This window comes from Dermacentor silvarum, chromosome 11 (assembly GCF_013339745.2).
Source record: "Dermacentor silvarum isolate Dsil-2018 chromosome 11, BIME_Dsil_1.4, whole genome shotgun sequence".
NCBI classification, from domain to species: Eukaryota; Metazoa; Arthropoda; class Arachnida; order Ixodida; family Ixodidae; genus Dermacentor; species Dermacentor silvarum.
The window spans coordinates 81,027,276-81,052,923 of record NC_051164.1 but is presented as its reverse complement, the minus strand read 5'-3'; the positions used below and the strand labels follow the sequence as shown (position 1 = coordinate 81,052,923).

The following is a 25,648-nucleotide window of genomic DNA, read 5'->3' as shown; positions in this document are numbered from 1 at the left end:
CGGCCTGGAGTGATGTCTTCTTTCAGGACCGACGTTCGAGCACCTGGGCGTGGGAGCGCATAAAATGTCAGCAGATCGACTTCAGCGATTGCTCCGCTCCGCGGGATCTGAACGCATATGCTGCGACAGCAACATACTGTCGCAGAAAACAAACCATATTTTGTAGAACAGCGCCTTCTGTGCGATGAACACACAACGTCCTTCTCGTCCGCTACAATAATGCATACTCGTTACTCGTCGGAATGTGTGACACGCCTATGTGTGCCCCTTGTGTAGCGAAGAAGCTGTTGAACCCCCCTGCTTTTGTTCTCATTGCAACATCTAGCGCCGCCCTCTCCGGATTAAAGCGACCGAACTCGAGACCGTCTTCAGACGTGAAGATTCTTGAACCATGGACGCAGTGGCGTCGCTACGTCACTTTTAAGTCGACAGGTCGCCGCGACCGTTTATATAGACTTGGTGCACACGCACGTTGAAGTGCGCGCTCAACAGTGATTTTCCTCTACGCTTTCACCCTCCCTCTTTTCGTCCTTATATCCCACCAAGCGCAGGGTAGCAAACCGGATGTGTGTCTAACGTTTTTTTCCGCGCCCCTGGTGAGATGGCGGCGGTCCGGCTTCGCTTTTGAGGCATCGTCTCAACTCCAGAAACGAGGACCCCGTGATAGCTCAATGAGCTGTTATTGAGCTATCCAACCCGATGAGCTCTTTTCATCGCGGCGTCTTCTATTTCGTGGCGTGTTAATTGCGCCGTGTAGGTACCCAGTAATTTGACCAAGATCAAGGATGACTTGCCGGATATTCCTTTTGAATCTCGCGCCTTCTTTGGTTCGCGTCGCGATATAAATACGTTTCATCTACATATAGGATGAGGACATCGACCTCGGCGTAACGAGACTTGCAGGGAAGCGCCTATTCGTTTCCCGATCGTCAAGCGGCGGTGTACACGGGCCGCCACATATACGCAGCCCAACGTACCGAACACAGTACAGCTTGTAAACGGGCATAGGGGTGAAGGGGGGTGGCGCGCTCGCTCGATGATGTTTGTAAGAGACCGGTTTTTAGAGAACTATATGGAGATGAGATTATGACGAGTATAAACCAGGGAGGCATGCGACGGGCACACAACGTACGGCCCGTTATACGGCCGCTTGTTGAGAGCCGGTCGTAAAACCGGCATAAGTGCCGCGCCCAACGCAGCCATATCGGACTGGGTAGTGTTCCGATGTCGTCGTTTTGTTATACAGAGATGTACTACGTGCTTCGAAATTATATTGTAAGGTATATGAGCAGAGTGGAGTTCACGGTCGACTGCTGCCGCGTGATCGTGAAGGCGAGTCTGTTAGAACACCGGATATTGGCCCCTGCGAGCAGCACATAAATCTCTCGGATCAAAAATGATATGTCGTTCAGCTGTTTGCCTGTGAAATGTTGGAAGTAGGCTGATTTGAGTAAATTAGTTATGCAAATGGTGCTCGCGGTTCATTTCTTTGGAAAAAGTATAGTATGGTTTTCGAGCCACCAACTTACACCGGAACTGTTGGCATTAAAACTTACACCGGAACTGTTCGCACTAAAGTTTTTACACCTCATATTTAATAATAAGACAGGAATTAGCAGTGAAAGCTACTTGAAACAACCACATTATATTTCTCGGCGTAATGACCACTCTCTTAAAATCCGCGAGTACCGTGCCAGGACGAACTTGCTTGCGAATTCCTTTTTTGTCAATACTATTGTGGAGTGGAATCAGCTGTGTGAAGAGCAAGTGTGCTGTACGAATGAAGATCTGTTTTTTTTTTTCCCTCCTGTAACCCCCCTGCTATAACGCCTTCGGGCAATGCGGGGTAATTCTTGAATAAAGAATAAAGAATAAAGAATAAAGAATTAGGCCTGTTGACAGGCCTAACGCCGTAAATTACGATGGCATCATAAGTTAAGGTATCACATTTCAGATTCCGGGTTATAGGAGACATTCATGTCCAGGGTTTAAGCAGGTACACCTATAGCCGAGCTAACCATGAGGAGGATTTCAAATTGTTATTAGAAAAGGGACGGTAAACTTGGATGAAAACTGTTATCTCACCGATGAGTATTTCAGTTTGATCCAGTGTCCCTTAAAACGTGAGAGTATAACCATACGCTTACCGTTTAGGCGTTTAATCTAATCCACTGGTCTGTAACGAACAAATATTATTCATGTGACGTCACTGGCGCTATGTAGCGGTCCCATTAGTCAAAGCTCAGCCACGTCGCTGTAGTCGGCGGACTGATTCGTCGATCCGTCTCACCATGTGTATCCTGCTTTGTAGGAAGAACTGGGCATCGGAGGTATGCCCCTTTTGAAATCCTCACGTGAAGCATTTTTTTTTTTAGCCTCGGTATACAAAGAAAAATAAAAGCAAATGAATTAGAGGTGAGCGATTATTCCAAATTTGGGTTACTGATCGGATAGTCTTGGGTATTCGATTCTTATTCGATATGGCATTTCGCAATTTGTAGTGGTCGATTATTCTTTTCTGTTCGAATGTAACGGATAACAACATTTATGGGTGTTCACAGGGCTAAACAAATTCCGGATGATTTTGCTGCAAGCAAGCCGCGTTTGCTGGGGTGAAGCACCAGTTATTCATGCAAACACATGGACTGTCTAACTTCTGCTCAATAACTTGCACTCATTTAATAAGAATGCCTCGGTTTTATGCCTTGCGAATTGGATTTCTCTACTTAGGTGACGCAGTTTATTATGTGCACATGTTTCATTGTTGTCATGGTGCGCCAGATACGATGGCGTCTGAGTTGCTTCTCACGTACAAGCTCTCCTCAGTTGAACAGACGGCCAATTCTGGACAGCATTATACATGCATCCATGTTCGCCAACCATTTAACGCAGTCGGGCTCACTCGGCCTGAGGCTCACCGAATGTCGACTCAGCTGGGCTCACTGAGACTCATACTCACGGGTAGGTCTGAGTGAGTCTCAGGGAGTCGACTCGTACGAGTGAGTTTGCCGACGTATGCATGCGTAAGCCTTCTTCTTTTCATTTTACCAGAAAGACCCCCACACAACCTTTATATCGTCACGGACAGTATAGAGGGACCGGTACTGTCGGTCGGAAGACTGTGATAGCGACGAAGTGGCCAAAGGTGCGCTAGAGCTTCGTATCCGTCGCGGCTGCTTATGGAGTGTACTACCTTTTAAATAATTGTAACGATACGCTATCCCCCGCGCCAATATTTCAATTTTCTTAGAAATGATAAAATATTCGTTATTCGATTCTATATTTGAAATACGCTTTCTTTTCTTGGGATATTCGTATGTGATTTAATTCGGAAACGTTCCTAAAATAAAAGAAACGACGTCTCTAGTTTATGGCCCTCTTTACTCAAATGAAAAAAAAAGAAAAAAAAATCATCCGAAATTACGCCATTACGTGGGTACCATTCTTCGCTTTCTTTCTCTTTCTCGGCAGCACATTCTCTAATTGAGTCATGCCCCATAAAAGGATGGAAGGAAGAAGTCCTGTTCGAGTCGCCCCGTACATAGGCGTGTCTCCTGTTGTCCTGCGCGCGCACTCGAACCTCCGCCTCCATGTCTCCGTGTCTTTCTGTTGTTTTCATCGTGGGAGACATCCGCGTAAGTCCGCGTACGACTTGTAGCGGCCCTGCGTGGACGTGCCGTTACTGTCGACAATAAAATGCAAACGAGGGCTGAGAGGGGGGGGGGGGGGGGTGTAGGAGGGGGGAATGGAACGGACCGTGAGCTCGGATCTACATGACCCCGTCGTGTAACTGCCGGCCGTCAGCCGGGGGCCAAGCCCCTGATATTCCTACAACCGCAAGAAAACAAAACAGAAAAGAGACGGTATATATACAAGTATATACGCGGCCAGAAGCGAACGACTACCCGTGTATGAGCAGCTTGCCTCTAGCTGGACGCGCACGATGCTGCTTGATGCTTTCTTTCTTTCTTTCTTTCTTTCTTTCTTTCTTTCTTTCTTTCTTTCTTTCTTTCTTTCTTTCTTTCTTTCTTTCTTTCTTTCTTTCTCCACGAGAAGGAATGGTGCGACTCAACACGAGCGTCGATGTTCCAAGCACAGCGCCGGCGCATTACGATGACATCACTGAAAGATTTTCTATCGTTGCAAGGACCTAATTTGAGAAAAGGACGCAGAAAATTGTGTGGCGGAAACAAACGAACATTACGCGTGCTAATTATGTCATCTCCGTTGTCGAGTTACATTTTTGTAGCGCTAGGAATTACTACACGTATGTTCAAACTACAGCGCGCATTGAGCCCTTCCTGACATCACTGATTTCGCAAGGTTTTCAGCATGTTTGTGCTTTTACTTTCTTTCGACTTCTCTTTGCTGAGAAAAACTTCTCCAGATTCGCTAGGCTGACTTATTGGCACTGTTAGAACGCGCTGTATTTCTTAGTTATTGATAAATTTTTAACTATAGTCTCGTGCAGAAGTGTGACGTCACGAAGAGAGAGCGCGCGGGAATATCAAGCTGACATGTAATAAGTGTTTGCTACGGTCTTTTTCTGGCTCCCCGAGACTCCACTTACGGGTAACGTTGACATTTCTTGTATTCAATGTCACCCATAGCGCCTTAGCTCATACTTAAGGGAAATGGAGCAAGTGAGAACCACCAACTCCCAACCTTTCTATTTCATTCCCCAGCTAAATTTAATCAAATCTCGTATTCGAGAAGTGTGACTTACCAGTCTGGCATAACATTTCTCATTAGTGTCCTTTTAAATCGTCTCGTTCGGGAGGACATTGAACGAAATGAAAAAAAAAAAAAAAACTAAAGCACGCCACATGAGCCACACGTATACCAATTCCCATTATAACGTCGTCGATCGTTGACGGCATCTCCGCTTCGGCAATTTGCAGCGGCCAATATCAGCACCTCGAGCTACCCGCACATACGCCATAGGTGGCGCGCCCTAGCTTAGAGACTCCAGCGCGCCACTTTAGAGTTCAATGAAGGGCGTATCGTAAACGATCCGGCTCGGAGTAGCCAAGTGTATATAGGCTTATGTCAGAGCGAGAGATAGCGAGATTACTTTAACATTGCTTATTTATAGGCTTTACTTTTATGGTATCCTGCGCTTGCGGGAACTCTCTCTCTCTCTCTGGTTCGTTTGCCTCGAGAATATCTATATTTAGATTACGAAAGATAAAAAATAATGGGGCCTGTCGGAAAAAGAGAAGATGAAAGAAAAGTCGTAAAAGTAAAACCCGCACACATCATTGCCCTGTTCGAAATGAAGCACTGAAAACAAACGAAGAACTGAAGAAAAAAAAAAACGTTACTGATACTTAGAGAATGCGGTGGTACGTAGCTAGAACGGCTGGTGTTCCCTGATCGCCCTCCCCCACACACTTACGACCCACCCCTCCTCTCCCCTTTCGTGGCACCCGTCGAAATGGGCGCCGCAAGCGGTGGCAGCGGTGTGAGCGGGCCTCGTTTCACAAGTTATTAGACGGCCTAATTGAAACACGCTCGCGCGCCAGGTTCGTTTGATGGGTTTAACGCGCGCGCGCACGCACGCGCGCACACACACACTCTGTGGCTCGGCCGCCGCTGCGCCGCCCGTTCACTGATTTATGCGCGGTAATTATCGGTCCCCGCGTGTTGTACGGGTCGCGGCGAGATAAGGCTCCTCCCGCGGCTGCCTCTGGTACTGAGCCATGCTGCTGCTTGCGGCCGCACGGAGCCTGACACAAAATCAGATCGCAACCGAGGGACAGACAGCTCGTGGTGGCGCAGGTACACACACACACGGTGGCGTGGATGCACGAGAAGTGTGTAGCTAAGTTCTACGCGTAAACGCCTATTAGATAGTCGAACGTTCCAGCTTATCCGTATAACGTGTTACTTTTCACGAAATGCCGGGTGATCGGAGAGGTGGACTGCAGTAGCAGCGCTGCTGGCAGTACCTCGTGACGATTTGTCCAGTCTAGAGTGCGTTAGGAGCGTTTTTCTTGTTATGTAGGTACTCTCGGCGAAGAAGATATAGGAAAAGACTGCATACTAGCGATTATGTGTAGATCTGCCGACTGTTTACATCAGCAGTTTATCAGAATGTAGTTGGCCATTGAAATGATACCTGTGCGTCGTCTGGCTAAACGCTGCGCCACAATGTGGCGCCACCAACGCGGCGTCTCACGTTTACGTCTCCGGTAACCCGGTATTACGTTCTCACTTGTGGAATACCGGGCTATACTGGCGAAGTTGGAGTAAACAATATTGGAGTAAACAAGTGTACTCTGCTGCGCTGCTGGAGTAAATTTTCGGCAGCGGCGTAATCGTGTTGCCGCTGAAAATTTTACACCAGCAGCAAAGTAGAATACACTTAGTTACTGCAATATTACCTCTGTATTTGCCTAGTTGAGCTTTGCGCCACCAGGTGGCTGCACCGGGCAGGCCGATCACGTCTGCGCCCCGCTCATCCGGTAACATGCCCAGTCCGCTTGCATTTTCCCGAATGTCGGACACGTCAAAGCTCTCTATTAACCTTTACTCCTTTCATATATTTCCCACTCTTATTTTTTTCCCTTAAAGGCACGTTAAAGAGAAACCCTAAATGAGTTTACAATAACAAACTATTCTAAGTTCTACTTTCGTTAATTCCACGGCAATAGGTTGGTTGTTAGAATACAAAATGGAGGTCAAGCTTCCCTTTCCAGAACATCGCGCCGATATCCCAGTGCCTGTACACGTCATTATGACGTCACGGATTTTAAATGATCTTTTTTCGAACTGGCTCAATAAAAGTTCTGGAAACTTGCTAAGTTGAAACTTTGCTTACCAGACGCCGTCAGAATCCATGACGTCACGGCATCATAACATCACGGCGAGCACGTGCGAGAATTTCAACGGCTGCGTCGAGGCTTTCGTTATTGCGGCTTTTCCGGCTTACCGAGCTTATTATCACGGTAAGAGTGGTTCTTTTTTTTTTTTTTTTTTTAGCGTTGACGAAGGGTAATGCACCATTGCAGTTTAAATTATTTTTCTCTTTGGTGGCCCCTCTAACGTTTCTAGTTCTTGCGCGCAGTTAGTGAAGCGGCCCATTAACGAAGCCAGGAGAGCTGGTTATATCGTAAGGGGCCGAGTTAAGCAGGTATAGGTGGCGCTGGCATGCTCTCCGCCGCGAGACCCTCATTACCACCGTTCATGTATCTATACGGCTATTAGGAGAGGGGTATCCTCACGGGCGTCGCGGTTCTGCTCCATGTATAGTAATCATGCCTCTATGCTGCAGGTTCGTATATTGCGGTCGGTGTCCAGAGAAACAGGCCTAGTGCCACGTCGGGTCCGTTTCTTGTGCGTGAAACCGCACTGTTCCTGACCCCCTTTTCAGAAGAAGTAGTAATAAGTAAAATAGATAAACAAGCATGTGCCTGCGTTCTTCCTTGGTGCTGTTTTCCGTTGTAGGTGCGCTGCATCATTATTTAGTTACATTGAGGAAAGCTCCTTTTGTATTTCCTAATTCGAGCACTCTAAGTCACAAATGAAGGATAACTGTGAATCGGCATGAGAAAAATAAATGAACACAAATATTTGTACTGGATATTCGTCGTGTTGCCGTAGTATTCACAAATAAGGGGCGCACTGGCTACTCTCCTGTGCTGCGATATTTATTCAGTCAGCTCAGACAAAGACCTAACCAGGCATCCACGATATCGCTAGTTCTTTCTTCTTTCTAGACACATTACAAATAAAGTAGAGAAGAAAATGTTACCCGTTGGATACTTAAAGAATTATTCGCGCCCAACGTTGATGTGATAGTCGTCAATATATATATATATATAATATTTTTTTCTCTCAGTTTAACGAAGACACATGCTCTGAGGAAGATGACGTCTTGCTTTAAATCACTCTAACCCTCGCTGTGTTCATTTATGAACGTATATCAGTCTGCGCTTCTGAAGACGTTAACACCACATAAACTTTGTGACACGGTTATGAACGACCCAACGTCCATGAAAATCTGTGACGATTGTGAACATATGTAACTACTATGAACGCACCAATGTCTGTGAAGATACTGACTGACTCGCACGGCTTTCGACTACAACATATCAGCATTGAGGTGTATTCGCATATGAACTGCTCCCGAAGGTATATAGGATGTTCCAGCTAACGTTAGATAATCTATTCAAGGAAAAACAAAAAAAAAAAAAAACACGGTGCAAGATACGATTTTAAGACCTACACGGTATTCGGATGTGAGAACGCTGACGACAGAACACCCTATAATTATACCTTGCGCCGTATTCTAAATTTCTTTTTTCGTCGATCAGCTTGGCTAACGTTAGCTATAGGACTCACGGCTATAACCGGCCCGTCCGATTCGCGGCTATCCAGCCAGCATGCCTCGCTCATATATACCGAATCGCAACACGTGCCCTTCACCCCTCCAAAGCTTCATCTACGCGCCTCTACAGACCTCTGCTTTGTATCGAGTGAAAAAAAAAAGTTATCAGCAGCGTTGTGCACTGAATCAAGGCGGAGGAATTTTCAATCGCTCTGCCGGCTTTATTATTTTTTTCGGCCCTCACGCTCGCTTTATGGGAGTGTGCGCTTTCGGGACGGCGTCTATTTATTTCTACGCGCCTCGCCCGTCGCCCGGCGACTCTGAGACAGCTCCCAGGCCACTCTCGGGAGGCCCGATTAACTTTACAATACCAACGCCCCGTGGGCCGCTCCCTAGATATTTAAGAAAAAAAAAAGAAAGAAAAAAAACGAGCCACTTTACCCACAGGCTGAGAATAGGAAAGAAGAAGGAGAGGAGGCGGTGGTGGAGGACGGGGGCTTTGAAAAATTGTCCGGGTTCACACCCCGAATCAACTCGTGCCGTATCTACGAGACGAGGGACGAGATTAGAGAGACAGAAAAAAAAAAAAAAGAGTGTGTACGAAGCGAGGAAAGAGTTTAAACGAAACACCGGTCGGTCGGAAGGTGTTATGGGACGGGGGCAAAAGGCGTTGCTCGGACGAGCTGCTGCTGTTTCCTACGTGTTCGTGTATATATACATGCGGCGGAATGCAATTTTCGAACGCCTACGACGACCCTGCGGCCGCGCGAACATCGAGGATCTTTCTCATACGCGGGCAGCGCATGATTGGGGGAGCAGTCCCTCTCCCCCCCCCCCTCCCCTCGATCCAGGTTCCCTTTCCCACATCCGAACGTGGCTTCTCTTCTTCCCGAGTTCATCACGAGGCGGAGCGGAAGCCAAGCTCCTGGAGAAGGGGTGCTCTATACGAATATGCTGGAGACAGAGAGAGAAGTGAGCAAGAAGGAAAACAAAATCTATGGAAGCCGAGGGCGAGGGAGAAAGTGCGTAGGTATACGGCCGAGCGTATATGTACATATATATAGTGTATGGGAAGCGGCGGCGGCCCCGCCGCCGTCGTAAGGCGTTTTGTTCATTAACGGTGCGTTATTAATTTGAGTCGTCAACTGGCCGATTCCCCCCGGCGCGCTCGCTCGCTCGCGCGCGCGCAATCGAATCAGGCATGCAAGAAAGTCTCTACCGCAGTGCGGCCCGCGTGGTTTAACGATTCATTAAATTTCTTTATTCACTCTTTCTTTCTTTCTTTCTTCTCCTTCTTCTTGGCAAGCTCGCTACGCGGCGCTGCTCTTTGAAGCAGCAGCAATAGCATCAGCGCCAACTGGTGGAAGCCAGTGGTTCGAACGAGGAGGTTGGTTGTGGGCATGTCTATAAGGTGTATATATAACGCTGGTGCCGGTGGTGGTGGTGGCGAACTGGCTTCGTGTAATCTGCGTCTGGCCGGGGTAATAGGTAGCCGACGGCCGCGGCCATAGGCCACCGCTTCCTACTCCGACTCCCCCCCGCCATCTCCACCCCTCCACGCCCCCTTACCTCTTCACACGCTCACGCAGATTCTTTCCGTTCATGATCGGCCGCTTATAACGCCAGCTCGCTTGCGCAAGAGCGAGCCGGGAGTTTTGCCCTAACCCCGGCGGAGGGAGGCGAATTTAGCTTGGCTTTTCGCCTTTGCCTTCTTTCTTTTTTTTTTTTTTGCGCGCGATTGCGTTCGCGAGAGGGTCTGAAAACGTGCGCGTTCTTTTCCGCAGTGCCTTGTACATCTATACACCGCGCGAAACGGTTGTATGTGAGTGCACGCGCGCGGGCGGCAGTCGTGATTCGCGATTCTTGGCGCGTTCGCGTATATATATATATATATATATATATATATAACGTGGCGCGTCCATCGTGCGTGCAGGGTTCGGCAGCGCCACTTAAAAGCGACACGCTTCCGGCTATATTGGAAATATGTATGTATGAAGGTGCGGACAAAATAAAAAAGGCTTCCAAAGATTTGATGACTTCACAAACGCTCGCGATCGTGCGCAGGCATTCCTCCTGTCTTGGCGTCATGTTTGCAAATAGGCGAACTTATTTTTTCAAAAAAAGAAGGCTGCAAAAATAGCCGTCCAGCACTTCATTACAGCCCTCCCAAGTGTCATGGTCCTATTATGACTAAACGTTTTTGTATGAGTTAGATCAAAAGTCCGGGTCCCTTCCAGACTTGTCACAAGCATCTGAGCGACTTGTGCAGAGACAGATCCGGCCGTTCTACTGTCTTGCACATTTGTCGCTATATCTGCACGAACTTCGCTTCGTCTCATATTCCGGCTTGCTTCTTGAAGGCAACACCTTGAGTAACCACGCATAGTGAAAAACAGCAGAGGATCGTCATTTTCAGAGATTCACACAAGCGGAAATGCACCGGCGTATACGTTCATAGAAACTGGGGACGTGTTCTGCGACGATCACTTTGGGCGATAGTATCGCCGTGAGGCGCACGCTGATTGGCTGCTTGAGCAAAAATAGGATGAACTTATTGGCCGGTTGAGCACTACGTCACGTGAAGGCGACAGTATCGCCGAAGCGATCGTCATAGAATACGTCCCCTTTGTTCACGTTAAACGCGCAGCCGAAGCTCTGTACGGGTGAACGAACTGTATCAGTCAGCCGCACCCGGGCTTTGGCGTTGAGTGCGTCTTCCTTCCTCAAGCGGCACAACCTAAAGACGTCCTTTGACAGAGCACCGCACGCCCCTAGAAACTGCGCGACAAAGCGTACATGCGCCAAGCAGTATCGCTGCGCGAACGTCCGCCAAACGCGCGCGGCTCTTAATTTGCGTCCATTCTTAACCTGTCTACCGCGCTCTATACTTGAGCTCGCGCCTCCTCCTTGGAGTCGTCGATGCTTTTCGGAGGAGCTCGCGTCTTCTCGTTGACCCACCCATCCGCGCGGCAAAAAAAAAAAAAAAAAGTGACTGGCACGTGGGCAACGCGTATTCAGACATGCAGCGTGTGTATGTATCTAAAGGCGCTCTCGTTTGTTTCTATTCTACTTTGATTCGCGGAACGCGCGAGTTCGCATTACGGTTGAAAGCTGGCGTCGTGTCCGTCCGCCGCTGTAATCCTAATAACACACTCCGGCTGTCTCTAAGCTGTCTGTGTGCCCGCTTGAGAGCGCCTGTTTCTTAGCGTGTACACGCCCCTGTCTTCCGTTTCAATCACCACTGTGGCGACCGGATCGCCGTGGACTGGCCGTCTTACCCGGACGCTCTCGCCTGCTTGGTTGTAGTGGGGCTCTCTTCGCTGGCCAGTCGACGGTATGGCGCGCTGCCGTTTCATTACGTGGCCATCGAAAGTACGGTGACAGCCGTGATGACCGTTCCTTTTTTCTATCCATCCTGTCATCCTGAGACTTTTAAGACGGGTGAGGGACGTAATAACTTCTCAAGTCCGTTATCATTTGCTGACTGGCATGTTACCATAGGGAAAAAAAATCGTCAGTAATCAATCATTAATACAGCAGAAAATATCGTCAGGAGAGAATCAAATAACAGGCACATCAGAGCAATGAAGGAAAAGTAACGGACGTAACGCAAACTACGCAATTTACATTTTGGAAAGCTTTTGTTTGGCCCGTATACTTCTGACGTAGGAGAAGCCCACACACCAGCTTCGTCTTAACGCCTTTATCTGAAGGCTCATTTGAACTAGTGACCACAGGCAAGGTCTGGAACCCGGTGGTGGCTTCATGAATGACATGTCTGAATGTTCATCAACAGAACTTGCTTTCACCGTTGTGCATCCCTCTTTCTATGTCATCATCATCCCTCATCACACCTTTATGTCCCCGGTCCCCCTCTCCCTGTGCAGAGTAGCAGCCTAGAAACGCGCTAGCTCAGGCCGAGCTATCTGCCTTCTCTCAATTAAATTATCTCCATAGCAATCACGCAGCAGTTTTAGGCAACAAGAAATATGGTGACTAAAAGGAACCTCAACTGCATGCAGTGTAGGAGCCAGGGGGTGGCACACGGGGCATGCCCCCCCCCCCCCCCCCTGAAAGTCGGTGTTAGTATGCGGCCTAGCCGAGCCTCCCTCTCCTTCCCCGGTCAATTGTGTAAAAGTGCAGTTCATTATGTAAAAATTCAGGTGCCCAATTCTTGACCAATCCCCCAGGGTGGCTAAGAGCCATATTGTAGGGTAATCATCATCATCAGCTGGAGGCTGCCAGTGCCATGTTTTAAGAAGGAGTTCAGCCTTCCGTGTTGGTCCTGTTGCTAGCGCATACTTTTTCTTCGTAACAATATTTGCTTTTCAGAAGGATTGAAGGCAATGTAATGTACGGATATTCAACTGTGTACGCACAAGGTATCGGTTAAGGATCCTCGGAGAAACATTCTCTTTGCCAACAACCACGAGTTGCATTCAGATCAGTGTCCAAAAGGGGACAGAGATACCGAAAACGTAGAACACAATACGCGTACGTATCGTGTGGCTGCGTGTGGTCCATCGCGATTTCTGCGATACCTTGGGTTCTTGATTCCTGAGATAGATACTCCAACGTGTTCCGCGAGCGTTAGCTATACTCTATCGGAATCACAAACGTGCCTTTGACTCAATGTGTACCCTTCTTTAGCGCTGCCCACCTCGAGCTTCAGCGGTAGGCCTTCTGCGAGTCTCCTCGCGAAGGGTCACTCACATTTGCTCAAGCCGCGTTGCAACTGCAAAGCATGCAGTGCTACCCACCCGCCTTCACCGCTGAATGTAAAACCACGAGAGGCCAGGTTCATTCGCATGTAACATACCCGCCCGGGAATGTCTATATATACGCGTAGTGGGGCCTAGCGAGGGGGGGGGGGGGGGGGTCGAACTATGGGGAACGTCTTGTTCAGCTCGTCTCGAAGAGGGCACGCCAAAAGGGGCCGGACGCCCACGCTTCACGACGACGCTGCCATATTTCACGATAGCCCGTCTTGCCGCTTGCGCAGATCCGCCCATGGCGGCCGAGGGCACCAGCAGCAGCAGCGACGGCATCGTACCCCCCCTCCCCCCCCCTCACATAGCCCACCCCCACCAGAACCACTTGCAGTACCTCTTCTCGTTTACCGAGCTTCTTCAGTGGAGAGCGCTCTTGAATTCCGCGCCAGCAACAACACACTACTGTGCGCACCGCGCATCCCAGAGGCCTTCCGTGTGCGTACCGCTCGTTCGGCACATCGCCCGGGCAAGGGCACGCATACCAGATACACGAGTCGGGTCTCTCACTACGCACGCCGCCGCCCGCATCCCGCTAATTGAGGCTCATCAGAAGAGAGGGACGGCGTGCGCGCGCGATCGTGTATTATTCGCGCATGCGCTGCGCGAACGGTGTATACGCGGCAGTCATGCTGAAAACCCAGGCGCCCGCGCGGTTCTTTCCCTGCCACCGGAGGCGAAGACTTTTTACGTGGGCGTCCGAGTTGTAGACAACGACGGCTTGTATATGTATAGTAGACGTCCAGTATAAGCAACGGGGAAGCAAGCCGATTCTGCTGCATATACCGGAAGCGCCCGCTTGGCTCCTTGACCGCGCGGCCTCCGCCTGCTTCGCCGGTCCATTCGTTTGAGCCACTGCTGCTGCCACTGACCGCCAGGCCCTCGCGTTGTGCTTGCAAGTGCGTGTGTATGTGCGTCCGGCGTGCGTGAGCCTGTCCGGCCTTTCTTTTGGACGGAGCAGAGGGATGTACTGTGGAACGTACTTGGGTGAGGTGGGAACCACTGATAGCGCACTGGTTACTTTTCTGTATTATTTTAACTCAGCGGTGAGGCGCGCGCGTGTGTACGGTGTGTGTGTGTGTGTGTGTGTGTGTGTGTGTGTGTGTGTGTGTGTGTGTGTGTGTGTGTGTGTGTGTGTGTGTGTGTGTGTGTGTGTGTGTGTGTGTGTGTGTGTGTGTGTGTGTGTGTGTGTGTGTGTGTGTGTGTGTGTTCGCAGAGCAAGTCTAGACCTTTAAACGGCGTGGGTAAACTGAGCAGGATGCGGAGTGGAGAAGAGGACTGCACGGATTTTACTGGCAAGTAAACTGTCGTCTGCTTTCCATAGTTGGACTGACGGAGAGAGCTGTTTGTAGCGATTTTCTGGCTTCTTTGCAACCATTTGTCGAGTAAAGATTAGTTCAGTAACAAAGCAAGCGAATAGGATAAGTCAGGTGACAGCGTTTCCGTTTGATTCTTTCAAGTTTCTGCTTGCGCACTGTGCATCCCTACAAACATTTAGGTGTACGTTTCCGTATTTAAACGCGGTTAGCCCGACCTCTTTGCTCGAGCCTGTTCCTAGGTAGTCCGCGTCCCGCCCAGCTTCGTTGGTGAACGCGCCTCAGTTCTAACGGCCGACTAGCCCGTCTTTGGGCATTTTAACCGTGCTGCCGTTCCTGGTTCACTCGACTCTTATGTAGTTTAACACGCATTTCGTGTTTTCCTTTCTTCTTCTTCGTCTTCTCTTTTAACCGTGCGTTAACTTCAAGAAATGTCGGTAAGTACACGTAGTGTCCTTCTCCCCTCTCTCTCTCTCATCTGCCCCACTGTCTCCCACCTCGCGCGATCCTCCCGCTTTTCTCCCGTCACATGCGCTGTCGCAAGCGTCTGCCACGGACTGCCGCCGATCGTGTCTTCCTCCTTCAATTCTCGCGTCATCTTTTTCTCTTACTCCGCTTCTCCCGGTCTATTGTCATCGGCGCATCTTCCAGCAGTCCTTGTCCGCAACGATAACATAAAGAGGAGAAGAAAAGAAACAAAAAAGCAACAAACAAAACAAAGGGGCAGCGGTTGGACAGCGTGTATACGCCGGGACCAGGACGATCGCCAGAACGGCCGGAGCCGACACACAAGGCGTACACGCGCACAGACACGGCGGGGGCTGCGTTGTGCCCTCCCTGGCTGCAGCTTGCCGCGTATTATACTGCACCACGGCATCTCGGGCCTTGCGCGCAGAGCGGCAGCTCCGTCGGCGTCGTCCCTATAGCGCGATCCATCAAGGCTCACGCCCATCGCCTCACCCCCACCACCACCGCCACCACCCCGAGCTGCTCGGCGGGGATGCCGCCCGTTTCTCGCTTGCTGCTGCCCTCGCGTTTTTTCGACCACCGCCGCCGCCGCGCAATGCAATGCCAGCCCGCAGCGAGGAGCTGTGCTGGCTTCTGAAGCTGCTGCTTCTGCAAGCCGCGGAGGAGCGTCTTCCGTTTGCGTGACGGCTCGCCCCGTCGCTGGTGTAGTAGTAGTGGATGCGTGCCGACACTGCTAATTTCTGGACATATTCTACCGCCCTCTTTCTTTTCATTCTTTTTTTTTTTTCGCTTTCCTATACCTCCTTCTCTCAGCTCTTAGTGTTCTCTCTCTGTACCTCTTTCTTGATGCGCGATCACCGGTGCTTTTTTTTTTTTTTTTTTTTAACTTGGAAGCCGTCTCCCGCTCTTTTTCGCTTTCTTTCTTACCGTTTGACCAGTGCTCGTCGTGCGTCCGACGCCCGCGGGGTACCGCATTCTTTCTCGTATTGGTGGCTAGCACCTACGTCTTCGTGGCCACCGTGGTGACGGTCGAAAAGCGTTGAAAACAGCCGTTGTTATCGGATTCGCTTATCTTCGCCTTATCTCCGGCAATTCCGCTGACGCGCTGTGCTTGTCACTCTATAATATGTCGCTTGTGACCTCACGCGCAAGCTGTTGGTAGTTAACGAAGCGATCCGGAGCGCCTGCGCTGCTAGTGTATCAGCTTGCTTACGCTCGACAATAAACGAGATTGCGGGACGTTGAAGTAAAAAAAAAATAATACAAATATACACTCCTTGGTTTCATTTCTCTTTCTCTCTCTCTCTCTGGTTTGCCGAACCTGCGAAATTGGGTATTTCTATTTCTATACATTTAAATCACCCTGTGCGCGTTATTCGCGAGGAATTACGGCACGTCCGGCCCGCCGCGAATGATCGACTTGGCGTGCGTCGTTCTGATCGCCGCGGCGCAAGCGCGGCGCGTTCTCGAGATCGTGTCCGAGACGTTCTCGCGACTTACTAGACTCACAAGACGCCCTCGCGTGCGTACGAGCCGAGCGGTCGGTTCGTTGTCGGCATATATGTTGTTCGGGGCGGCTGCCCTGGCGGTTCCGGATTAAATTATCGCGAACGCCGCCCCGCGGAGCCTCTATATGCCGCGCGCGCGCGCACTCCCGCCCTTTTGGAAACGCTGTCATTGTGTTCGCGATCGTTATCGCCGCCCTGATTACCGCGAACCCGGTCTTGTCCCTTCCGTGCACGCACCCTGTATTTTCTGTCCGACCGCTCGCTTCGCCCGCCGCTGTGAGGGAGACTCTCCGCAGGCTTGCCTGGTCGGCTTGCGCCGCGTCAACCGTCTTTCCATTCTTCTTTTCGGTCTCACGCGCGTTTGGGTGTGCCTCGCGAGTGAATGCGCCGCTTGCGCCGCTCGTAACAGTCTTCGACTTATATTAATTAAGCGCCTCGTACCGACCGTAACCTGTACTAGCGTCTTTCGACGGCTTCGGACCGACTTGTTCTTGACTACTCGGCATCTCCGTTCCGTACAAAGCCTCTACAACGCCCAGGAGTGAGGGCATCGTACTTACTTTTTAATCAGGAAAACGAATGATTTCTCTTTCTTTCTCTCTCTACAGATGGCCTATTGTCGCTCCCATTTCAGTTAATAGGCATATTATTTATTTTTATTTATTTATTTATTAATACTGTAAGCCTTGACAGGCTCTTACAGGAGTGGGAACAAAAAATAAAAAGTACAGATTGCAAAGAATACATAAAAAAGTAAAAAAAAAAAACTTAAGCAGTACAGACTAACAGGAAAGGGTACACACATTAGACACTAAGTTTGGAATAAGAACTACAAGCGGCATACGCAGTAAAAGCATACACTAAAAAGAACTGCCATCAGCATACAGATGAAAAGCATACACTCCGTGAGCAGCGCTTTTTTTTTTTTTTTTCCTACAACGGCGCAACTTGTTGATTAAGAAATTTTTCAATCTTGACAGAAAAAGCGTTAATAGATTCTGAGGACACAATGTCGCGTGGCAGTTTATTCCATAATTCTATGACTGACGGAAAGAAGGAATACTTGAATGTATTACAGCGGGAGATAAATGGCCTGATACTCTTGTCGTGGTTTGTTCTGGCTGAGCGCTGGTATGGTGGTTTTAGGTACTCTTGTTTGGTTATATTAATGTTGTCATGATAAAGTAGGTAGAGAAACTTTAAAGCAGCAACGCGTCGGCGAATCGCCAAAGTTTGAATGTTTGCCCTGTTGCGTAGTGAGGTTATGCTGACGTCACGTGAGTACTGCGAATACACAAACCGAAGAGCTTTATTTTGAATTCCCTCCAGTTGATTAAGAAGGTAGATTTGGTGCGGATTCCAGATAATACTGCCGTATTCAAGGATTGGCCTTACAAGGGCCTTATAACTTGCTAGCCTAGCTTTGGAAGGTGCCAGTGCAAGTTTCCTGCGAAGGTATCCCAGCTGTCTATACGCTTTTGTGCACGTCTGTTTAATGTGAACATCCCATTTTAATGTGTTTGTGATGGTAACACCCAAGTATTTAACTGTATCGGCTTCTGTTACATGTAAGCCCATTAGATGATACGCAAATTTTAACGGTGCCTTTTTTCGAGTTATACACATAGATGAAGTTTTTGCTACGTTAATTTCCATACCCCATTCTTGACACCATCTGGCAATGTTTGTTAAGGAGGAATTAAGTCGTATCTGGTCATTAACCGTGCGTACTGTAGTGTAGATGACGCAGTCATCTGCAAATAATCTTACTGTTACATCAGGTTCAACATGCGAATGAATGTCGTTAACAAATATTAGGAAAAGAATTGGACCGAGCACAGACCCTTGTGGAACACCGGAGTAGACATCTAACTCTTCAGATTCAGTGTCATTTATTTTAACATACTGACTGCGGTTTGAGAGATAGGCGGCTATCCAGTGTACTATGTTAGTGTTAATCCCGATATTCTTAAGCCTGTCAATTAATTTTGGATGGGGCACCCTGTCAAAAGCTTTGGAAAAGTCTACGAATATTGCGTCAGCTTGAAGTCTCGAGTTAATTACTGTAGCAAAGTCATGCGTTATTTCGAGGAATTGAGTTACGGTAGAAAGACCTTTACGAAACCCGTGTTGTTTGGGGTAAAGTAGATTGTTATCTTCTAAGTAGGAGGTAATTGCTTTGCTAATAATATGCTCCATCATTTTACAACAGAAACTAGTGAGTGAAATCGGTCTGTAAGTGTTTACCAGCAACTTATTACCTCCTTTGTGAATCGGGAGGACCTTGGCACGGAGCCAGTCCATCGGAAGGGTGGCTGTTTGAAGCGACGCTACAAAAATTGTATGCAAAAAAGGAGTTATCTGCTCTGCGTAACGCCGAAGAAAAACATTTGAAAGATTGTCAGGACCTGGAGATTTTTTGACGTCAATCTGTAGCAATAAATTAAGTATTCCTTCTTGAGTTACGACTACTTCAGACATTGATAACGGGGGATCCGTCATAGTTTCATTTTCTGTAATCGCAGGGGTACGTGTAAAAACGGACTGAAAGTATCTATTAAATGTGTTCGCGACAGTGTGAGCTTCACCAGTTATAATTCCATTTACGTCGATCTGAGTCACGTGGTTCTCAGGCCTGGATAGGTAGCGCCAAAACTTTTGTGGGTACTGTGTCATAAAATTTATTAGTGTCGTTGAAAAGAAAACATCTCTTGCCTTCCTTAAAGCTGTTTTGAGCTCACCAGAAAGTCGGCGAATATCTTCAGGATTACGTTGCTGGTGTAGTAGTAGTGGATGCGTGCCGACACTGCTAATTTCTGGACATATTCTACCGCTCTTTTTCTTTTCATTCTTTTTTTTTTCGCTTTCCTATATCTCCTTCTCTCAGCTCAATTATCAATATCGAGAAACAGCGCTTCTAGGAGCGCATAAAACCACACACTACGCTTTCTGTACGTCCACACTCTTGACAGACCTCATGCATAGAACGTTACGAGTCTCCTTTCGGAAATCATGAATCACGTAAAAAACGTGCTCGGCGGGCACTGGTGATGACTGCCTCTCGAACTTTGACCCCTCATGGAACCGTTCAGCGACCACAGGTCAATCGAAGAATGAGTATACATGTGTAAATAAAAAAATAAATAAAAAATGTCCATTGATCTGTGAGACTACCATGGTAGCCTTTCGCTTCTGACGGCTCCTAGCTCCCCTTACTGATCACCAAGATTAATGTCCCATAATCTCCCACTCGCCCGGCTCTCAACAGATACACAAGTTACTCCCGTCGCGCTTGCCCTCAAATTGACGCTATAGACTCGCGTTCAGCCGAGCGTCCATTTGTTAACCTACTGAAACATTTACTACATTGTACTAAAGCCCGCGAGATAAGCCCGAGTATCAGTGAGTCTAATTTCACTTTGTGTGGGAGAAAAAAGAAAGAAAATGAACTTTTCCAACTGGAAGCATGCATCGGAGACAGACGCCCAAAATATCACGTGAAGTGAAGGCTGAATTTGGGTGCCTTAATGTGCTTCTTATATGTGTATTTCGTCTGTTTTTACGTATACTTGTATGCCTCTTCAGTCGTAGTTCATTGAAATAATGTGGGGTACGCGCGCCTGAATCGTGCCTCATAATGCCACTTTCGGTACAGACAAAGTCTCGTTAACAAAGATTCGCATAGCCGCTCTTCACCGTACTTCATTTTGATGTCTAAGTATAATTAGACTTGTAGTTGAGCTATGTGAAGTAACCTAAGTCCGAGAACCCAACTTTGAGGATCACCGACATTGAGTATCGGCAGTGAGGAGTGAGTATAGGATTTGCGGCCTCATTTTATCTGTATCGTGATACGGTCTTGGGATTCGGTGACTCTATAGAACCATTAGTATAAGACATCCTTCTTTTCTCGCTTCAAACGCTGACATTCGGGTTTTCAGCAAGTGAAAAACCCTCTGAAATCGAAGTGCTTCGATTTCGACGGTTGCTAATCGTTGAGTACTCCTTTGTGCCCTTCGTTGAACGATAAGCTTGGTTAGCGCTTTGCCTCCGCACGGGGCAGACATATCGCGGAAAATAGACAATCTTTCGACATATCGTAAATTTCCTTAAATCTCGCTTATAGTCACGGTGCGTGGAACCATCAGCAACCATTTACAGGCGCGCGTGACATGCCTTTTATACGAGCATATGTTGTCGCAATCTTAGCAGCGTCTCCTTCAGACTTACCGAAGAGCGAAGAGCAGGATGGTCGAAGACCTTTTCGTGAAATGATCTCGTGACGACCACGTGAAGTCGAGTGAGAGTTTGCCGAGTAGCCTCCTGCAATAGAAAGTGATTGATTGATTGATTGATTGATTGATTGATTGATTATTTGTTTATCACAATACATGTGATGGGAGGCGAAGGGAAAAGCCGTTCAAGGATAGCTTGAGGGAGTCCTTCACCCATATACTGGCAAAGACAGCACCAGATGACACAAGCATTTTGTTCACGTTGCCATGCACTTTGACGAAACTAATAAATGTAAACTAGTAAGAAAGAGTGACATGCACAATTAGCGAGACGATATTGTTTGTGTATTGTGACTAAAAAACACTGCAAAGCGGAACAGCGGTGGTGTTCAGTGCGTGCTTCCGTGTGGTGCAAGAGTTGTTGATTCGTTTCCGGGATACTCATACCTGCGTTTTCATGTGCTTGATGACTGCCTGGTATTTGGGCTAGTTGGCGCGATGAAATCGTGCGGAAGACAGCGCGAAGACCGCACACGAGTACAGAAAGGCACAGAAGGATGAGACAGCGCTCGCGTTGTCCTCCTTTCACGTCGCGCGTCGTGCCTTGTTCAGTTTGTGATATATCTCTTCACCGTAGCGACGGAACGGAAGATACCGCTGTGCACACGATGCCATCTGACAGTTAGATCTGCAACCCCGAGTGCCTTTATAGAAATAGCGTGTGAGGGTGCTGGGCCAGCACGTTAATTAACCTACAGCACACTGCAGGCCGCGTTGCGGGATGTCCTGACAGCAGTCACCTTTGAAGAGCCTCGAACGCGCGGCTCTTTCTAAGAAGCAAGCCTCGTGGATGGAGAAGCAGCCGACCAATGGTTCTCGTGTTACAACGAAAGAGTGGGATTTTAAGCTATAGGCGGTTTTAAGCTATAAGTTGTCAAACGCTTAGCTCCATTCCACTTTAACGCGATAACGTTGAGGGCCCCGTGTCGCAGGAAATCCTGCGTCGGCGTAAGCGCCGGCGTCGTTGGCGTAAATAATCTTGCCGAACCACATCGTCCCGAACAACCCCGACCGGGCAGGCCCTTCGCGTGGCGCAAGGCGTTAGTGAACAAAAATGTAATTTCTCAAAGTAAAATCCGTCAGAAAGTACGACTTAACCGCAAGCTACAGACGTGATAGCGTCGGATTGTAATTTGAATATGCGAGAAGAAAGCCTGATAAGCAGCCAGGGATCTCTGAATGATATCGCTTTCCACTCTTAAAGGCGAAGCTTAAGCGTCCTCCAAATTTTTTTTCACGCGTGAATGGCGCATGTTGACGTCATTCTTGGAATGGAACAGTAACTGTCCGCTGTAGTGCCGTTTAAGGTGTACCAAAACACCACCATCGCACCCCGCGGAAGCGCACCAGGCCTACCTAATACGGACCGAATACGGACCGTGTGTGCCTGTCTTCTGACGCAAGCCCTTCTGACGTCCGTCCTCGGGCCTTATCTTAAATTGGCGCACCTGTATTTACGCGTTATACTCTACTCCATCTCGTCCAAACCGTCGCCACGCTTTCATTCACTCTTCCTTTCCTCTCAATGTTTCGCTCTCCCTCCCCAGTTTTTCGCTCTCCGTAGTTGCGGGAGCACAATAATGGTACACTAAAGGCTGACGCTTCCGCCTTTCGAGCTGTGACAAAAAACCTCCCGCGTTTTCGTTTCTCATTACCACTTATATTTAAAGCCACCCCCCCCCCCCCCTTCCCCACCTCCCTCCTCTCTCGCACGCCGCGTCCAAGTTCGGCAACGGAGGAAGGGGAAGCTTAACGTGTACGCGACAATCGTCCAGTGAAATGATTACAACGGCGTTTCACTTGTCCGGAGCGAGCGCGTTTCCATTCGCAAGGGAGACTTCGAGCGTACACGAAGGGGGGCGGGGCGCCTCCTATTAGAAGTCTCTTAATTGCGAGTGCGCGCGTTTAATACACGGGCCGCGCGACGGCTTCGAGTCATGCCTTCTCCAAAAAACCATTCGCGTTGTACGACCGTAGAACCGAGGGAGAACTTTGCAGTTACACCGCCTTCCCCCCTTTATACCGGTCTTGATCGACGTTTTATTCAAATTCGCCGCAGTCCCAGCGGTACGGCCGAGACGGCGGGGTCTCGTCCCCGAGAATCGAGCGCGGTTAAAACTTTTCGCGAGACCCAACAGGCAGGCAGGCAGTCGTTGGCTTCTCTGACCACAGTCACTTTAGGTTCCTCCTCCTCTCCCCCCACCGCCCCCCCTTTCCCTCCTGGTTCCTTTCGAAGAGTACAGGTATGGCTCGCGCCGTACACGACGCCCTGAAAAAAGGGGGAGAGAGAGGACTTTGTACAGCGTTTATGAACGCATGTGCGAACTGCATCAGCGCCCCCTTTGACGCTGCAGTATTATAAGCCTTGCCCGGCCCGTTGGCCCCTTCGCTCTGCGGCGGCGGTGGTCCAGGCTGTGTCACCGTCGCATCGACGTTTTCGTAATTAAGTTGCGCGCGAGCTAGGCCCCCGCCCCCCTCCCCGGTTTTAATTAATGGGCGCAAATTTTAGCTTACGTCGGTGTGGCGCTGGTATATACCATATATTCGTAAGCACGCTGGCTGTGTGTATACGACGGCGACTGCGCTGTGCCCCCCCCCCCCCCCCCCCTTGCTCTTCCCCGGTCGCTGTCGCGTCGTGCGTGAGATCGTGTTCACTTTCAGACCCACTTTATACCACCACGGTCACTCCCCCTACAGTACGTGCGTGCGTACGTATGTTCGTACGTATGTTGGTATGTATGTGCGTGCGTGCGTGTGTGCGTACGCGCCTGTGCGTAACACGTGGCGAGCAGTTAATGATTCTATCCCGTCCGGACATGGCCCTCGCAGCTCCTGCTCTTTTTTTTATGTTCTTATTTTGTTTCACTTCGGGTGCATCTGCGTAATTTCGCCCTTCTTATTTTTTATTTATTTTAATTTTTTTTCGACGGCTGTTTTATCGCTGCTCGCTTGAGTGCCACATGTACGGGTGGCTCTCGTGGTGTGTTTTCAGGAAATAACGCGATCGTGCGCCGGCCTCGACAACTTTTCTACCGCCGCCATTATTTATTTTTTTAACAAGTCTCCGCGAGAGATGGCGTGACTCGGGATCGTCTGGCGCGGCCTGGAATTGCTCCAGCCGGGTATCCTCATGCTGGGCTCCTGCAGCGCCTGCTTGCCGTTTCGCTCGTACGCAGTATTTTCTATACTTTCGTATTTATGAAAATTTCATATACTCCCAGTCGCATCTGCTTTAACGGCTCTTGTCGGCGCAGCGTGAGAAGCGAGTGATACTATACACTGCCTGGCACGCGCACGGAACACGCCACGGTTTTGTGGCAAACGACACCCGAAATAAATGAATCCTCGCTCGAGGTACAATGGCGGCGCTGACAACATTGACGATGCAAATGTTGTAGCTTGCGTGTTCAATGCTGCGTACCTAGTTTCGATTTGGATCGGTTGAAAAAGACGCGAAAAAAAAAATTGCCAACACAACAGCCACGTCTCCAGGCAGCTTGTCCGCGATGCGAACCTTGGAGCAGCTGGGTTGCAGGTGTCTAGGGCAACGCTTAAAACACTGTACAGCCTGCAGCAGCTAGTCTATCTAAGTATAGGAATGGTGTTTGTAGAGATTCAGAGAGATCGGCCTATGCTTATCTGCTCTGACCTGCTATACTAAGTGCTGGGGAACAGTGCAAAAGTGGGTTGGTTGAATGATGGTGACTAGGATAGGGGGGGTATACGATGAATGCTGGTCGCTAACACAACACCATACTCGTATCACAGCCTTGAGTCGGAAAGGAATAATGCCACATTCCGTACTTAGTAGTGTACTCTCTAAACTGACGTTTAAGTTCGAGTCCTGCGGCGAGAACATTTCGAGCAGCGGCGGTACTTTCGTAAAACGCATTTCAAGTTCGAGCTTCTGTTTTAACAAAGTGTCCTCCGTAAAAAATTCCAAGTCGGTGCATTATATGACACGGGGTCACCTATAGGTTGGCTGACGTTCCAATCGCAAGCCATTCGTTGCGACGAAACAAAATTGTGGTAAAATTGGCATTGTTTGTCGTAATATCGGCTCCAGCAAACGTTCGCAGTGGCAAGTGAGCCAGGTGAACGCAGACCACAATTGGTGGATCATTTTCTCGCGAGTCGAATCCATAGTTTCCGATTCGACGTAGATGCGTAGCATTTCTAGTTGCTTTCCTACTTCCTTGTATACACTTGAGAGAAGTGCTTTTTTATCTTTTCTTTTTGGTCGGCGCTGCTACCTTGCGTTTTAATCATGATTCCACGAACGGACGATCGTTTCGGATTACATTGTAACCTGCTGCAAGCCTGGTGGCTGGCTATTTCCTCTGAGACCGAGATTAGGCCGAAAGATTTTCTGTGGGAATGTCGAGGGCCGAGTCCAATTGATTCTCATGATTGTGTCAGGTGTTACATTGTATTCTTACTGTTTGCTTCTTCCGTCACCGTTACTCCTTTGAAAACAGGAATGAATGAAAACTCGTTCTCGGTGACCTAACGTTCCTGAACGTTCCGCCCCAGCGCATATTTCCCGCCTTTGTTTCGTCCACGGGTTCGGCCACGCCAATGATTATAAGGCCGGCGCTGCTATGCCCGTTTATATTCACGCTGCCGCTGTCATTAGCTGTAATTCCGGATTCAATGTATGCATCGTCGCCCTGCTCTCCTCAGAGCCGGCTCCGGCTACAATACGCAAACGTACATATACATACGCCTATGCAATAACGCCCGCGCAGCACTCTTAACAAAGACTTCGGAGTTAGATTAGGCCTGCCGCAGGCGCCTCGTGGCCAAAAGAAAGAAATGAAAGAAAAAGAAAGACTGCACGAAGCCCAGCGCTAAAAAGCGTCAATCTAAGGAGTCGAGGAAAACGCTTAGTGTCGTGGAAGCTGAAGAAACAGAAAATTAATAAAGAAGGAGGCTGAGGAGGTTGCCAAAAATGAAACGT

At 48.9% G+C, this 25,648-nt stretch overlaps 1 protein-coding gene across 5 annotated transcripts in view; it reads left to right on the top strand.

Moving 5' to 3' along the window:
- LOC119432422 (uncharacterized) overlaps nt 1-25,648 on the top strand; it is a 382,068-nt gene that overhangs the window by 110,143 nt on the left and 246,277 nt on the right. The window contains exon 1 of one of the 5 annotated variants that reach the window (XM_037699590.2): nt 6,909-6,950. The exons of the other annotated variants lie outside the window; for them this stretch is intronic. The gene's annotated coding sequence lies outside the window, so the exon portion shown is untranslated. Of the gene's footprint in view, nt 1-6,908; nt 6,951-25,648 lie in introns of those variants that run through there. 5 annotated transcript variants of the gene reach the window in all.